The sequence below is a fragment of the Pongo abelii genome, chromosome 22 (assembly GCF_028885655.2).
Source record: "Pongo abelii isolate AG06213 chromosome 22, NHGRI_mPonAbe1-v2.0_pri, whole genome shotgun sequence".
In the NCBI taxonomy this organism is placed as follows: Eukaryota; Metazoa; Chordata; class Mammalia; order Primates; family Hominidae; genus Pongo; species Pongo abelii.
Window position 1 is genome coordinate 23809383 of NC_072007.2, and position 16481 is coordinate 23825863.

The 16481-nt window shown below is 34.5% G+C and overlaps 2 long non-coding RNA genes across 3 annotated transcripts in view; one reads left to right on the forward strand and one right to left on the reverse strand.

Moving 5' to 3' along the window:
• Positions 1–3304: 3304 nt before the first annotated feature.
• The window catches only part of LOC129052414 (uncharacterized), a 66323-nt gene continuing 53146 nt past the window's right edge, over positions 3305–16481 (forward strand). The window contains exon 1 of the long non-coding RNA XR_010138860.1: positions 3305–4549. This is a non-coding gene — a long non-coding RNA (uncharacterized LOC129052414). The remainder of the gene's footprint in view (positions 4550–16481) is intronic.
• On the reverse strand, positions 7203–16141 carry LOC129052415 (uncharacterized). 2 transcript variants are annotated; one of them, XR_008517417.2, is made up of 3 exons: positions 16045–16141; positions 13812–14060; positions 7203–7529 (listed from the first exon to the last, which is right to left on the reverse strand). It is a non-coding gene; the product is annotated as an uncharacterized LOC129052415 (long non-coding RNA). The 2 variants fall into 2 exon arrangements; XR_010138865.1 differs by having other exon boundaries at positions 7240–7529; positions 13807–14060.

Consider the following 16481-nt stretch of genomic DNA (forward strand, 5'->3'; position numbering starts at 1 on the left):
GGGGTGGTGGTGGGTTCCTTTAATCCCAACTCTTCGGGGCGCGAGAATCACTTGAACTCGGGAGGTGGAGGTTGCAGTGAGCTGAGATCTAACCACCACACTCCAGCCTGGGCAACAGAGGAAGACTCCCTCTCAAAAAAAAAAAAAAAAAAAGAGTCAATCGCTTCCATCTTTAGACGAATACACTCTTACGCTTAGACAGATAGCTTGGAAGGAGCATAAGCTTTATAAACATTTGTAATTTTGAGTCAGTCTGGCGATATTTCCAGACCTTCTCCCTGTAAGTGGTCACAGAAATAAAAACTCCCTCCTCTTTCAGTTCATCTGCATCTCGTTATCAGGCCGCGAGAATAAGCAGCCCGACCCCCAGTTTGGCCCGGGAACAATTAAACTCCAGCCCGGGTGACAGAGGGAGATTTTGCCTCAGAAAAGAAACAAGAAAACAATTTTTTAAAAATGAAGATAATTAGCCGAGCGTTGTGCTGTGTTGTGGCTCGCGCCCGCGCCTGTAGGCCCAGCTACTCGGGAGGCTGAGGCAGAGGAAGATCGCTTTAAGCTCAGCAGTTCAAGGTCACAGTGAGCTATGATCCCACCACTGCACTCCAGCCTCCCTGACACAGGAAGACTCCGTCTCAAAAAAATACATGAATGAATGAATGGATGAATGTAAAACAAAAATGCAAGGAGGTGGCAGAGCACGGGAAGGCTCCACTCGTTCCTAAAGACCAGAGCAGAAAAACAGGACCATCCGTTTGAGATATAGGCTATTCCGAATCACAGTGGAGGACTTGAGGATTTCGGAGCAAGGCCCTGCCATTATCTGCAGATAACCATTCTTCTTTGGAGCCACAGGCTGTCTCAGCTAGCCTCTGGCAGTTGGTAGAAACCAAACGCCCAACCGTGGGGCCACGAAGTTATCATGTGAGCTGAGCCATTCATCACATACTGGGCGTAAGCGGGTGTGCACAGCAGCACTCCAGGGTGACACGGAAGTGCTGTGGACCGGATTGGGTCCAAACAAATCCTGAAGCGCAAGTAAGTTCCACGAGAAAGTGGCCCAAATGCCCATGGTACCCAGTCAAGAAATGAGCTAAGAAATTATACATAGCTGGGCACAGTGGCTCATGCCTGTAACCTCAGCACTTTGTGTTGGGGAAACCAGCCCCACACCATCCGGCGGGTACCCCGAGTCCAGTGGACACAAAGGAGTTAGAAAGAGACAAAATAAGTGTTTAAAAGGCGGGTCCAGAGGACCAGAGCATCGGAGGCTTGCTCAAGGCCCAGAGTTCTCGGGTTCCGCGGAATTCAATGGTTTACAAGCTCTTTGTTCTTAGGGCAGATGGGAGGGGTAGAAAGGGATGAGGAAAAGGATTAATCACTGAATCTTATTGAATGACTCGTGAGTCAGTTTTTGTGAATTTCCTTGAGCAAAGGTGTGTGTCTAAACTACTTAAGATCTGTAACTTATCGGGAATGAAATGGGAAGGAATGGGTTTCAGGAGGAGCCAAGATGTTTGATTATACTCCACTGTTTCAAGGGAGTGTTATCTCCCTCAGCAACCTGTGGAATGCCTCTGAGCTGTTATGCTCTCGGGGCATAAAGACATGAAGGCAATAAGGAGAGTTTTCTTCTCAGAGGCTGCCCATGGCTCCCCATGGGTGTCTCACAGGGGGAGACCAACTCATCTGGCACCCCAGAAACTCTCTTTCCCACACTTTGGGAGGGTGAGATGGGTGGATCACTTGAGGTCAGGAGTTTGAGACCAGCCTGACAACCATGGCAAAACCCTGTCTCTACTAAAAATACAAAAATTAGTCAGGTGCAGTGGCTCATACCAATATTCCCAGCTACTCGGGAGGCTACTCGGGAGGCAGGAATATTGTTTGAACCTGGGAGGTGGAGGTTGCAGTGAGCCGCGAGCATGCCACTGTGCTCCAGGCTGGGTGACACAGTGAGACTCTGTCTCCAAACAAACAAAAATTTAATTTAATTTAAAAAAATAAAGTACACATAGAAATTACACATAGCCGAGTGCAGTGGCTCACGCCTGTAATCTCAGCACTTTGGGAGGCTGAGATAGGTGGTTCACTTTGTAGCATCATTGCTGCCTTGAAAGGACAGAGGTGTGTGTTTATGTCACTATTGGTTTTATTTTTTTCTTTTTTCCTGGAAACTCATTTATTTTATCATTATTATTAGTAGTAGTAGTATTAGTATTAGTATTATTTTGGATACAGAGTTTCGCTCTTCTTGCCCAGGCTGGAGAGTAATGCTGCAATCTCGGCTCACCGCAACCTCTGTCTCCCAGATTCAAGGATTACAGGCAAGTGCTACCATGCCCAGCTAACTTGGTATTTTTAGTACAGATAGGGTTTCTCCATGTTGGTCAGGCTGGTCTTGAACTCCCAACCTCAGGTGATTCCCCTGCATCAGCCTCCGTAAGTGCTAGGATTACAGGCATGAGCCACCGCGCCTGGCCTCTTTGGTTTTGTTTTGTTTTGTTTTTGAGACAGTCTCACTCTGTCACCCAGGCTGGAGTGCAGTGGTGCTATCTTAGCTCACTGCAACCTTCACCTCCCAGGTTCAAGCAATTCTCCTGCCTCAACCTCCTGAGTAGCTGAGATTACAGGCACGCCTGGCTAATTTTTTGTATTTTTAGTAGAGATGGGTTTTCACCATACTGGCCAGGCTGGACTTGAACTCCTGACCTCATGATCTGCCCGCCTCTGCCTCCCAAAGTGCTGAGATTACAGGTGTGAGCCACCTCACCTGGCATATTTATTTCTTTTTTAACTGATCAAAGAACAGTCAGACCCAGTCATCAGGGTGGCAATTCCCTAGGCAACATGGGAGGGAGAAACTTGGAGGTGGGGGCAGGGGCAGTGGAGAAGACACAGTTGCCCCGGGCTGTGTGCAGGCACCACGAGCTTTCTTCCTCCTTGAGGCCTTGGTTTTCAGAGTAACAGTGGCTTCTAGGTGATGCCCAATGTCTGCCAATTAGAGTGTCAGCCTGGAATGAATTGGGATCACCCAGAGGGGGAAAGGGGAGGGGAAGAATGGAGGCACCCACAGTACAGTGGGTCACCGCGCCCTCCCAGGCAGTCCCCACAACTAAACCGGGGCCCCTGGAGGGACACAGCCTAAGTCCCCACCCATAGTATCATCTAGAAATTCCGTCCAGAGACCGATTGGAAATTCAGTCAAGTTCCAAACCTAAAAGAATCACTGGCACACCCACCAGGACTAAGACAACTTTTAAAAGAATCGTTTCTGTGTTTTGGGTGCATCCGTGTATTTCTGTACAACAAAGTTATTTATTTTAAATGTTACGAGTTTTTTACTCCTTTTTTTTTTACTTCTTACTTCCTTGATCCCAGGCAATCCAGACCAGCCTTGGCAACATGGTGAAACCTTGTCTCTACAAAAATACAAAATTTAGCTGGTTTCATAATCTGGACTCAAAATTAATAAATAAATAGATTGAAATTCAAAATTTAAAAAAATCTTAAATGCTGTATTCTGTTATTTTTGCTTTCTACCCTGAGAAGGAAGTAATATAGCTGTTGTCTGTCTGTCTGTCTGTTTGTGACAGGGTCTCACTCTGTCTATCGCCCAGGCTGGAGTGCAGTGACACCATCACGGCTCACGGCAGCCTCAACCACCCCAGGGTTAGGTGTTTCTCCCACTTCAGCCTCCTGTGTAGCTGAGACCACAGGCATGCACCTCGGGTTTTGGCCGTGTTGTCCAAGGCTAGTCTCCAGTTCCTGGGCTCAAAAGATCCTACCGCCTCGGCCTCCCAAAGTGTTGGGGTTGCAGGCCTGAGCCACCGCACCGGGCCTGAGGTAATACATCTGTTCTCTCTATGTCCTGACCACACGCCCTTGAAGAACTCCAGTCAAGAGAGAGTCAGCAAGAGACTTTCAGCATTGTCTCCCGAAAGCAGAGAGGTGGATGGCGGTGGAGTGTCCCGAAAGCAGTGAGGTGGATGGCAGTGGAGTGTCCCGCGCTCCAGTGGTTTTAGGTGGCCACGCATGGAGGATAGATTTCAAATGTTTCCGGAGAGGCACGAGCCACAGTCATTCGGAGCATCCGAGCTCGCGAAGGGGTTTCTGACAGCGCCTTAAGGGCCAGGAAGGGCCAGGATCTGCCAAGGCCCGTCTTCCAGGATGGGGACAATGGAACCCAAGGTAGAGGGAGCCATCGATCTGCACTCAGCTCCAGCCCTAGGCCCCACCGTGCAGACTAAGTCAGAAGGAAAAGTCCCTCGTCCTACAGGCCACATCCCTCCACTGAACTTGGGAGCAGATCTATTTTCCAAACATGAGGTGACCAGAGTTATCTGTTCTACTTTAGAAATCCCAAGTTGACGGTCAAGTCCAACGCTCGCCGCAGACATCTAGTGGACCGGGCGCTCGCGGACGGAAGCGAACAGACCCAGTTGGACCCGTATGACACGAAGCCGACCCACCTTTGCTGCCATCTAACTCCGCTGACCTGCCCACCGTTCCCCCACTGTCCGCTGGTTGACCCGGGCAGCGGAGAGAGGAGGTAAGGCACAAGGGCTGTGACTGGCTCATGTCCCATTCCCGCGCGCCTGGGGTGGGGAGAGGGGCCCAACGGCCACCACCAGGCATGAGTGAACACTACTGGGACAGGAACCGCAGGGGCACACCCTCCAACACCCAAGCGTCAGCCATTCTCAACAGGCTCGATGAATCCGATCCCAGCCCCTGGAGGAGTTCCCAGCGGGTTGCGGGGAGGAGGCGGAATCGGAGAGGTGGAACGACGAGCAGGGGCGCCAACCCTACATCAGCAACCCCCGGCGCGGCACCTTGGAAAGACCGCGAGTGGGGACGGGCGCCTCCCGAATGCACAGCGGGCGCCGATGGGCTTTCGCGAGAGACACCCGCTGCGTGCTCCGGGGCTCTGGGGCGGATGGGCATGAGCCGGCCAGGGAAGGAGGTCCCCGGGGGCGACAGGAGGGAGGAAGGAAGGTAGACCTCAAGGGCTGAATTACACAGGACACGCCATATCACCAGGTCCCCCGCACACGGGTGGAGAGAACCTTGTGTGGAGGTCTGACTTTCAATAGATCGCAGCGAGGGAGCTGCTCTGCTCCATAGAAAATCCTGACCCAGAAGCAGGGCGTCTACCGGTAGTTTAGCATCAGGTTCCCCACGAACACGTTACCTGATGGGTCAGGGAGTGACCGCCTTTCTGGCAGCAGCCCGTTTCCCAGGACGAGGGGCTGTCTGCCCCGGACCCCGGTTCCCGGTGCACAACGGGACATGCCCCGTGCTGGGCTCAGTGGCCCGCCGGCCGGGACTGCAGAGGACCGCCTATCCGAGACCAAAAAAGGCTCCGCGGCGCTGCTATATCGTTCCTCCTCGGCGGGATTCTGACTTAGAGTCGTTCAGTCATAATCCCACATATGCTGGCTGTACCCCATTGGCTCCTCAGCCAAGGACATACGCCAAATGTCTGAACCTGGGGTTCCTCTCCCACTGACCAGGATTACCATGGCAGCAACACATGGGCAGCAACACATGGGGAACACACACAGTAAAACTAACCCGTCTCACATAAGTCTAACCATAATCCTTTCCAAGGCATGCGCACCGCTCGCAGGTAAATCCATTCCAGTTTGCCTTGCCCTTTGCAAAGAAAAGAGAACTTTCCAGGTGCGGTGGCTGGTGCCTGTAATCCCAGCAATTTGGGAGGCTGAGGAGGGCGGATCACCTGAGATCAGGAGTTCAAGATCAGCTTGGCCAACATAGTGAAACCCTGTCTCTAGAAAAATACAAAAATTAGCCGGGCATGATAGCGGGTGCCTGTAATCCCAGCTACCCAGGAGGCTGAGGTGGGAGAATCACTGGAACCCGGGAGGCGGAGGTTGCAGTGAGCCGAAATCGCGCCATTGCACTCCAGCCTGGGCGACAATAGCGAAAATACGTCTCAAAAAAATAAATAAATAAAATAAAATAAAAAAAGATACAAATAATTAGATGGGCTCTATTGCCCAGGCTGGAGTGCAGTGGCTTGATTTCTGCAGCAACCTCCACCTCCCGGGTTCAGGTGATTCTCCTGCCTCTGCCTCCCAAGTAGCTGGGACTACAGGCGTGCATGCCACCACGCCCAGCTAATTTTTGTATTTTTAGTAGAAACGGGGTTTCACCATGTTGGCCAGGCTGGTCTTGAACTCCTGACCTCAAGCGATCTGATTGCCTTAGCCTCCCAAAGTGCTGGGATTACAGGAGTGAGCCACTGCACCCGGCCTATGTGTTTGCTTTTTAAGTCTCTCTTTCTAGGATCATGAGAATTCTTATTAATTCCACTTAGAGCTCCTTGAGAGAAAAGCCTCTATTATTGTCATTGTAACAGTAAAAATAGTAGAGCTCTTTTTTTCTTTTGAGACAGAGTTTCGCTCTTATTGCCCAGACTGGAGTGCAATGGCCCGATCTCAGCTCACTGCAACCTCTGCCTCCCAGGTTCAAGCGATTCTCCTGCCTCGGCCTCCCAAGTAGCTGGGATTACAGGCATGTGCCACCACGCCTGGCTAATTTTATGTTTTTAGTAGAGACAGGATTTCACCATGTTGGTCAGGCTGTTCTGGAACTCCTGACCTCAGGTGATCTACCTGCCTTGGCCTCCCAAAGTGCTGGGATCATGGGCGTGAGCCACCGCACGTGGCTCCCAAGAACTCTTTAAATGCACCTAGTGTCACAAGAACAGATAGTAAAACTGTATCTGAAAAAGTGGCTCATGCTGGGAAATTTTTGGTGGATTTGGGCAAACTTAGGGCAAATTTTAAACATGAGGACTTTTGTCAGATCACTTACATTCCTTGGATTCTATGTGGGTTTGTCGCAGATGCTTGATGTGACAAATTACACGGTTTCTACCACTTCATTTGATCAGCCTCCCATTGACTTTCAACCAAGTCCTGCAGAATTGCTTCTCAGATTGCATCTTTCCTCAAGACAAAGATGTTTTCATAGTGTCTCTCTAACTTCCCCCTTTTGTGGCTATTAATTTATACTTGTATGTTTTTCAACTCCTTATTTTTGTTTTCTCTTTGTGAAAGCTTTTAACCTGTGCTATTCTTGAAGGAAATACTGATGCATATCTAAACTTTAGGGTGTTTTTCTCCCTGGCCGCAGACACTCGGTGAGTAATTTTTCAGGTGATGGGAAAACCCATCATCATGAGAATGTAGCAACTTTTATTTTGCAGTAACTGTTAAAATTGTAGCCATGGTGCTCAGTAAAAGAGCACCTTCACCCTGTAGGTGTTTGGGGAGGAGTGAAGTCCTGTCCTCCATTTTGTTAGTAACCTGCTTATGGACGGGGTATTATCACCCAGAAAGGAAAGAGATACCATGGTATGCAGTTACAGGGAGCCGGGGAAAGAGCAAGACAAAAAAATTCCCTCATGTCTTCAATGCAGAGCCGGCGTTTAGACCTCTACTCCAGGCAGGGCCCACAAATCTCTGGCAGCCGCGAGCACCTGTTTTGCTTCTGCCTTCTTCCTGTTGGAAATTTTGGGTTTTGGTTTTTTGTTTTTTTTTTTTAAGACACAGTCTCACTCCATCACCGGGCTGGAATGCAGTGGTGCGATCTCGGCTCACTGCAGCCTCTGCCTCCTGGGTTCAAGTGATCCTCTTGTCTCAGCCTCCCAATTAGCTGGGACTACAGGTGCGCAGCACCAAGGACAGCTAATTTTTGTATTTTTAGTAGAGATGGGGTTTCGCTATGCTGCCAAGGCTGATCTCGACCTCCTGATCTCAAGTGATCCGCCCACCTCAGCCTTTCAAAGTGCTGGGATTACAGGTGTGAGTAATCGTGCCCTGCCTGTTGACAATTTGAGGGGCACGTAAAATAATCTGCAGTCTTTTCAGCCAGAAAAACACAGAAGACTGTATTATGTGGCTTCCCCATTCTCCCTCTTTCTCTGCTCTCCTAAATATTAAAGGGTTCTCCTTTTCCCAAGCCCAGTGGAAAAGCCTCAGGAAGCGTGGCGGTATCAGAAACATCCAAAGGGATTCCACCAAGTAATTCCAAATCATTCTCATTCACCCTGTTGGAAGTTCCTGCCATCCTGTCTGCCCTGGAGGCTTCCTAATGCAGGCAGATAATATCCTTGGTGTGCTGTTAGGCTGGAAGACTCCCTCATCTTTGCTCTTCTGTTTGAGAAAAAAAATGCCCAGGCACAATGGCTCATGCTTGTAATCCCAACACTTTGGGAGCCTGAGGCAGGCGGATCACTTGAGGTCAGGAGTTTGAGACCAGCCTGGTCAACATGGTGAAACCCCATCTGTACTAAAAATACGAAGGTTAGCCAGGAGTGGTGCCGGACGCCTGTAATCCCAGCAACTCAAGAGGCTGAGGCAGAATAATCGCTCGAACCCGGGAGGCGGAGGTTGCCGTGAACCGAGATCACACCACTGCACTCCAGCCTAGGCAACAGAGCAAGACTCTGCCTAAAAATATATAAATATAAATATAATATGTAAACATATATATGTTTACATATTATATATAATTATATATAATATATATTTATACATAAAACATATATAATTATATATAATTATAAATTATCATATATAATCGATTAATATCATTAATAATTAATGAATTATTAATTATAATAATTATTGATTGATATAATTATATATTTATTATATATTTACGTTAACTATCTATATAATACATTATATTAATAATCTATATAATGCATATTAGTATTCATTATATATTATTTATATTAATAATCCATATATTTATATTAATAATCTACATCATATATTATTTATATTAATAATCTATATATTATATATTAATGATCTACATATGATATTATATATTAATAATCTATATAATGTATTATATATTAATAATCTACATAATATATATTAATAAACTATATAATATATTACATATAATCATCTATATAATACCTAAATCTATACATTATGTTATATATTAATAATCTGTATATTAAGTTATATATTAATAATTTATATACTAGGTTATATATTAATAATCTATATACTATATTATATATTAATAATCGATATACCATATTATTTATTAATAATCTATACAATAGATCAGATTATATATTAATAATCTATACAATAGATCAGATTATATATTAATAATCTATACAATCGATCAGATTATATATTAATAATCTATAAAACAGATCATAATATATATTAATAATCTATACAATAGATCATATTATATATTAATAATCCGTGTAATACATCATATCATATATTAATAATCTATATAATGGATCATATATATTAATAATCTACCTAATTGAGCATATTATATCTTAATAATCTATATAATAGATTATTATATATTATATTATATTATATATTATATGTTATGTTATACTATATTATATATAATAGATATAATATATATTATGTTACATTATATTATATTATATACAATATATATTATGTTACATTATATTATATTGTATATAATATATATTATGTTATATTATATTATATATTATATATAATGTATATTATGTTATATATTATATATAATATATAATGTATATTATGTTATATATTATATATAATATATAATGTATATTATGTTACATAATATTATGTATTATATATAATATGTATTATGTTATATAATATTATCTATTATATATAATATATATTACGTTATATAATATTATCAATTATATATAATATATATTATGTTGTATAATATTATCTATTATATATAATATATATTATGTTGTATAATATTATCTATTACATATAATATATATTACGTTGTATAACATTATATATTATATATAACATATGTTATGTTATATACATTATACATAATATATATTATGTTATATATTCTATATAATATATATTATGTTGAATATAATATGTATAATATATATTATGTTGTATATAATATGTATAATATACATTATGTTATATTATATATAATATATTATAACTTATTTATATAATATATAAATATAATATATACTGTTATATTATATTTATGTATTATTATACTTATATTCATATATAATTGTATATAATATATTATATATAATTATTATATATTATATGAAATGTAATTATATATTATATAAAATATAATATAATATAATATTATATATAATATAATATATTTTATATAGTATGTTTTATGATTATAATTATATTATAATTATAATTATTATATTCATATTAATTATGCTTATTATAATTATATTTATATTTATTATATTTATAATTTATTATATTTATATTTATATATTATTATATTTATATTTATTATATTTATAATTCATTATATTTATATTCATACATTATATATTATATATTTATAATTATATTATGTATATAATATCTATAATAATATATATTATATATAATATATATGATCATATATAATGTATTATACAATATGTATAATATATTGTATAACATATATAACTCTATAATAATTGTAATATATAATTATATTTATTTATAATTATATGAAATATATATATTATATAGTATAATATAATTATACCATATAATATATTATATAATTATATATTATTTATATAACATATATAATTTATAATATATTAAATATTATGTTATATTATATATGATATATGTAATACATATTGTTATATTATATTATATATAATATATATTATATTATATATAATATATAATACATTATATAATATAATATGTAATATATTCTATAATGCATTATATACAATACATTATATTATATATATCGTATTTATTATATAGAATTATTATGAATATAATAATTATTTATTAATTATAATAATTAATAAAGAATATATCATATATAATAATTAATATAATTAATAATTATATAAGTATAGTGTATTTAATATATATTATATATAAGTATAATATATATTATGTATAATATATGTTATAATTATAAATATATAATATATATTCATATTATATTTATAAATATAATACATAATTATATAATTATATAATATATGATAAATTATATAATATGTTATATAAATAATATATAATTATATAACATGTTATATAGTATAATATTTATATTATAGTATATTATATATATTTTATATAATCATAAATATATATAATTATATATCTTACAGTTACTATATAATTATTATATGTATTTTACAATATATATTATATATTATATTATATATCAATATAAATATAATAAATGATAAATATAATAAATATAAATATAATCATATATAAATATAATAAATCATAAATATAATAAATCACAAATATAGTAAATATAATTATAATACATATAGATATAATAATTATAATTATAATATAATATAAGTAGAAAATATATTATATAAAATATAACATATTATATATAATATGTTATATTTTATATAATATATAATTATATTTTATATAATATATAATAATCATATCTAATATATAAGATATAATTATACATATAAATATAAATATAATAATTTGTAAATATAAATATAAATTATAAATCTAATAAATATAAATATAATAATTATAATTATTATAAACTATATTATATTATATTATATTATATTTTATTTAATATATAATTATATTTCATATAATATATATAATTATATAGTATATATAATATAATTATATATAATGATATATATTACATCTTACATATTTATCATATATTGATATATTATATATAATATATATGATTTATTATGTAATATATAAAAGATATATAACATATAATATAATTTAATATATAGAATATATAATATGATATACAATATAATACCATATCATATTATATATTACATATTATATATTATAGCATATTATATAATATATATGATATATTATATCATATTACATTATATATTATATTATGTGCTATCATATATATTATATATTATATTATATTATATCAATTATATATTATATCATATTATATTATATTAATTATATATTATATGATATATTAATTATATATTATATTATATCATATATAATAGATTATATTATATATAATAGATTACATTATATTATATACAATATAATATATCATATCATATTATATAATAGATAATATATCGTATCATATTATATGATCGATAATGTATCGTATTATATTATATTATAGATAATGTATCGTATCATATTATATTACAGATAATGTATCGTATTATATTATATTATAGATAATGTATCGTATTATATTATATTATAGATAATGTATCGTATTACATTATATTATAGATAATCTATTAGATTATATTACGTTATAATCTATTATATTATATTATAGATATTATATATTATATTATATTACATTATAGATAATAAATTATATTATATTATGGAGATTATATATTATATTATATTATAGATAATATATTATTTTATATTATAGATATTATGTATTATATTATATTATAGATATTATATATAATAGATATATCGTATATTATATATAATATTATAATATTATATTATGTGCTATCATATATATTACATATTATATTATATTATATTAATTATATATTATACCATATTATATTATATTAATTATATATTATATGAGATTATATTAATTATATATTATATTATATCATATATAATAGATCATATTATATATAATAGATTACATTATATTATATACAATATAATATTGTATATAATATAATATTATATTATAACATTATATTTAATATAATATTATAACATTATATATAATATAATGTTATAATATTATATATAAGATAATATAATATATAAAATATATGAAATATAGATAATATAATATAATTTAAGATATATAATATAGAAAATATTATAGATATAATATATATGATATTATATATTATATATAATGTATAATAGAATATTTTATATATAATATATATTATATTATATAAGATAATATATAAATATATAATATATAATACATATTATATTATATTATATAGATAATTATTATATATAATTATTATATATAATTGTATGATAGATATAATACAATTATATCTATAATATAATATATATTAATATATAATATATATTATATTATAGAATGTATAATAGTATATAATGTTATATATTATATTATATAATATATAATATCTTATACCATTACATATTATATAATATATAGTATATACTATTATATATTATATTATATAATATATAATATGATATACTATATTCTATTATATATTATATAATAGTATATAATATTATATTATATTACATATTGTATAATAGTATATACTAGTATATCATATTATATATTATATACCATTATATAATATTATATAATATCATATTATATTATATATTACATTATATTATATAAGATTATATTATATATTATATAATATTATATACTATTATATTATATTTTGTATATCATATTATATTAAATATTATATATTATATATAATATATTAAAAATTATATAATATAGTATTATATTATATATTATATAATACATAATATATATTATATAATATATAATATATAATATGTATTACATATTATATAATAGAGTATATATTATATAATATATAATATATAATATGTATTACATATTATATAATAGAGTATATATTATATATTATATATAAATATTATATATAATATATTAATTATATATAATATATAGAAGTATAAATATATAATTATATAATATATAATATAATTATAAATATAATATATGATCATATTTATGTTTATATATAATATATTTTTTGATAATTCATTTTAATAAATGAGTGGAATTCATCACCTAACTTCTAAAGCTACTTCTCTTGATGAAATTCTGGGCACTTAGGAGTCAGCAGTGGTATATTGAGTGTGTGGCTCTTGCTCACAGGTGCTTCTCTTCTGTCCCACGGTAGGTGGCACCAACAGACGGCTTCTGCAAAGCTGAGAGCTCCTTTTATCCGTGGATCAGGAGCAAAGTTTGCAGCTACACTGTCAGGCTGTGTTTGGATGTTAGCAGTTACTTTAGCTTTGCGTCTTCAGAGTAATTGTTCTCAGCTACTTAACAAAGAAAAGGAAAGAAAAGAAAATTTAAAATTTTCTTCATTGATCATTCAGGAGCATGTTTAATTTCCATGTATTTGTACAATTTCAAAGTTCGACTTGTTGTTGACTTCTAGTTTTATTCCATTGTGGTCAGGAAAGATATTCGATATAATTTCAATTATTTTAAATTTGTTGAGACTTGTTTTGTGGCCTAAAATATGGTCTATTCTGGAGAACGTTTCTTGTGCTGATGAAAGAATGTGTTTTCTGCATCTGTTGGATGAAATGTTCTGTAAATGTCTCTTTGTTAGTCTAAAATGCAGGGTTTTTTTGTTTTTTTGGGAGAGTCTCACTCTGTTGCCCCGGCTGGAGTGCAGTAACATGATCTTGACTCACTGCAACCTCCACCTCCCAGGTTCAAGCAATTCTCATGCCTCAGCCTCCCAAGGAGCTGGGATTACAGATGCCCACCACCACACCCAGCCAATCTTTGTATTTTTAGTAGAGAGAGGGTTTTACTATGTTGGCCAGGCTGGTCTCTAACTCCTGGCCTCAAGGGATCCACCTGCCTCAGCCTCCCAAGGTGCTGGGACTATAGGTGTGAGCCACTGCATCCAGCCTAAAATACAGTATAAATCTAATGTTTTTTTTTTTTTAATTTTCTATCTAGACGATCTGTTCAGTGCTGAGAATGGGGTGTTGAATTCCCCAGCTATTGTATTGGCATCTATATCTCCCTTTAGACCTAATAATATTTGGTTTATATTATATATCTCGGTGCTCCAGTGTTGGGTGCATATATATTTAGAATTGTTACATCCTTTTGCTGAATTGATCCCTTTATCAATATATAATAACCTTTGTCTTTTTTTAATCACTTTTGAGTTAAAGTCTGTTTCATCTGATATGAGTACAGCTACCCTGCTTGCTTTTGGTTTCTGTTTGCATGGAATATCTTTTTCCACCCTTTCAATCTATGTGTGTCTTTACAGATGAAGTGAGTTTCTTGTAGGCAACCTATAGTTGGGCCATGTTTTTTAATCCATTCAGCCAGTCTATATATTTTAAGGGGGGAAATTTAATCAGTTTACAGTCAAGATTATTACTGATAGGTGAGGACTTCTGTCATTTTGTTAATTATTTTCTGTTTTTTTAATATATCCTTTGTTCCTTTCTTCCCCTCTTATTGTTCATCCTTGTAGTTTGGTGGTTTTCTGTAGTGATAAAGTTTCTTTTCTCTTTCTCCTTTGTGTATGTGCTCTACCAGTGAGTTTTATACTTTTTTTTTTGTTTTCTTGATAGTAATTATCATTTCATTTCCAGATGTGGGACTCCGTTGAGCATTTCTTGTAAGGCTGGTCTAGTGGTGATGAATTCTGTCAGTTTTTGCTTGTCGCAGATATGTCAGGCATTTAGCTTCAGGACCTGATTCTAGTTCCCTGCCCTGTGGTGACAAGTAGAAACAGATCCCTAGTACCCTGCTTAGGTACTAAGCCAGCTAGATGAGAGCAGATGAAAAAATCAAATCCTTCTATTTTGCCAGGGATTAATTCATTCCCAGGATTGTAAATATTACATTTCACTTTTCATCTCACATAACTGTGAGATTAGAAAGTGAGCTGGGCAGCCTGCCCAGCAAGACATTATGATGTATACAACACAGTGAACTACTAAGGAGTTGTCTTTAAAGGCATTTACAGCACATAGCTTTTTGTTTTCATTTTAAATTTGCTGCTCTTTATTTGTAGTAGTAGATAAGGAATTAAGAAAGCAAAAATAAGTGCTTTGACTAGGTCTTTTGCCTTTGAAAGTAGCATTAGTAAAATCCCCTCTTCTTTTTTAGTCTTATAAACTTCACCTAATTCACTCTGCCTCCCCCAGCCCATCTGTGTTCACTTGCCGTTCTTGCTGCTCTCAGTTTTTAAAAGCTTACTCTAAAATTACATGAAAGCAACCCCATTTTGACAAAATTAGAATTCTGGTAGGAATGGCTTACCATGAGGCTGTTGAGAGAAGCCCAGCAAGACTTTTGTTCTTTTTATTTCAACCTCTCTTGGTTAAACCTACAATTTGGTAGATGATATAATTACCTCCCTTGGACAGGTCTGTATCTCTGCCTTGGAGAAATAACAAAGTCCAAAGTAGTCTCCTCATTCAAAGATGTTGCAAATGAAGGCTGTTTTGATCTTTATGTATTAGCATTTGGGTTTTTATCTTTCTGGGGCTCCTGGCAGAAAATTTCTTTAAATTTATTATATAATTCTAAAATATTGGACATATTTGTTTCAAGCATCTGTCAATATCCTTATTCTTTTTATTAAACTCTCCACTGTCCCCATTAGTCATCAAGTCCTACTGATTTTTAACTCCTAAGTATTTCTCAAATCTGTCTCCTCGGTATGTATTGTTGGTTATATAACTCCATCTCCGTTG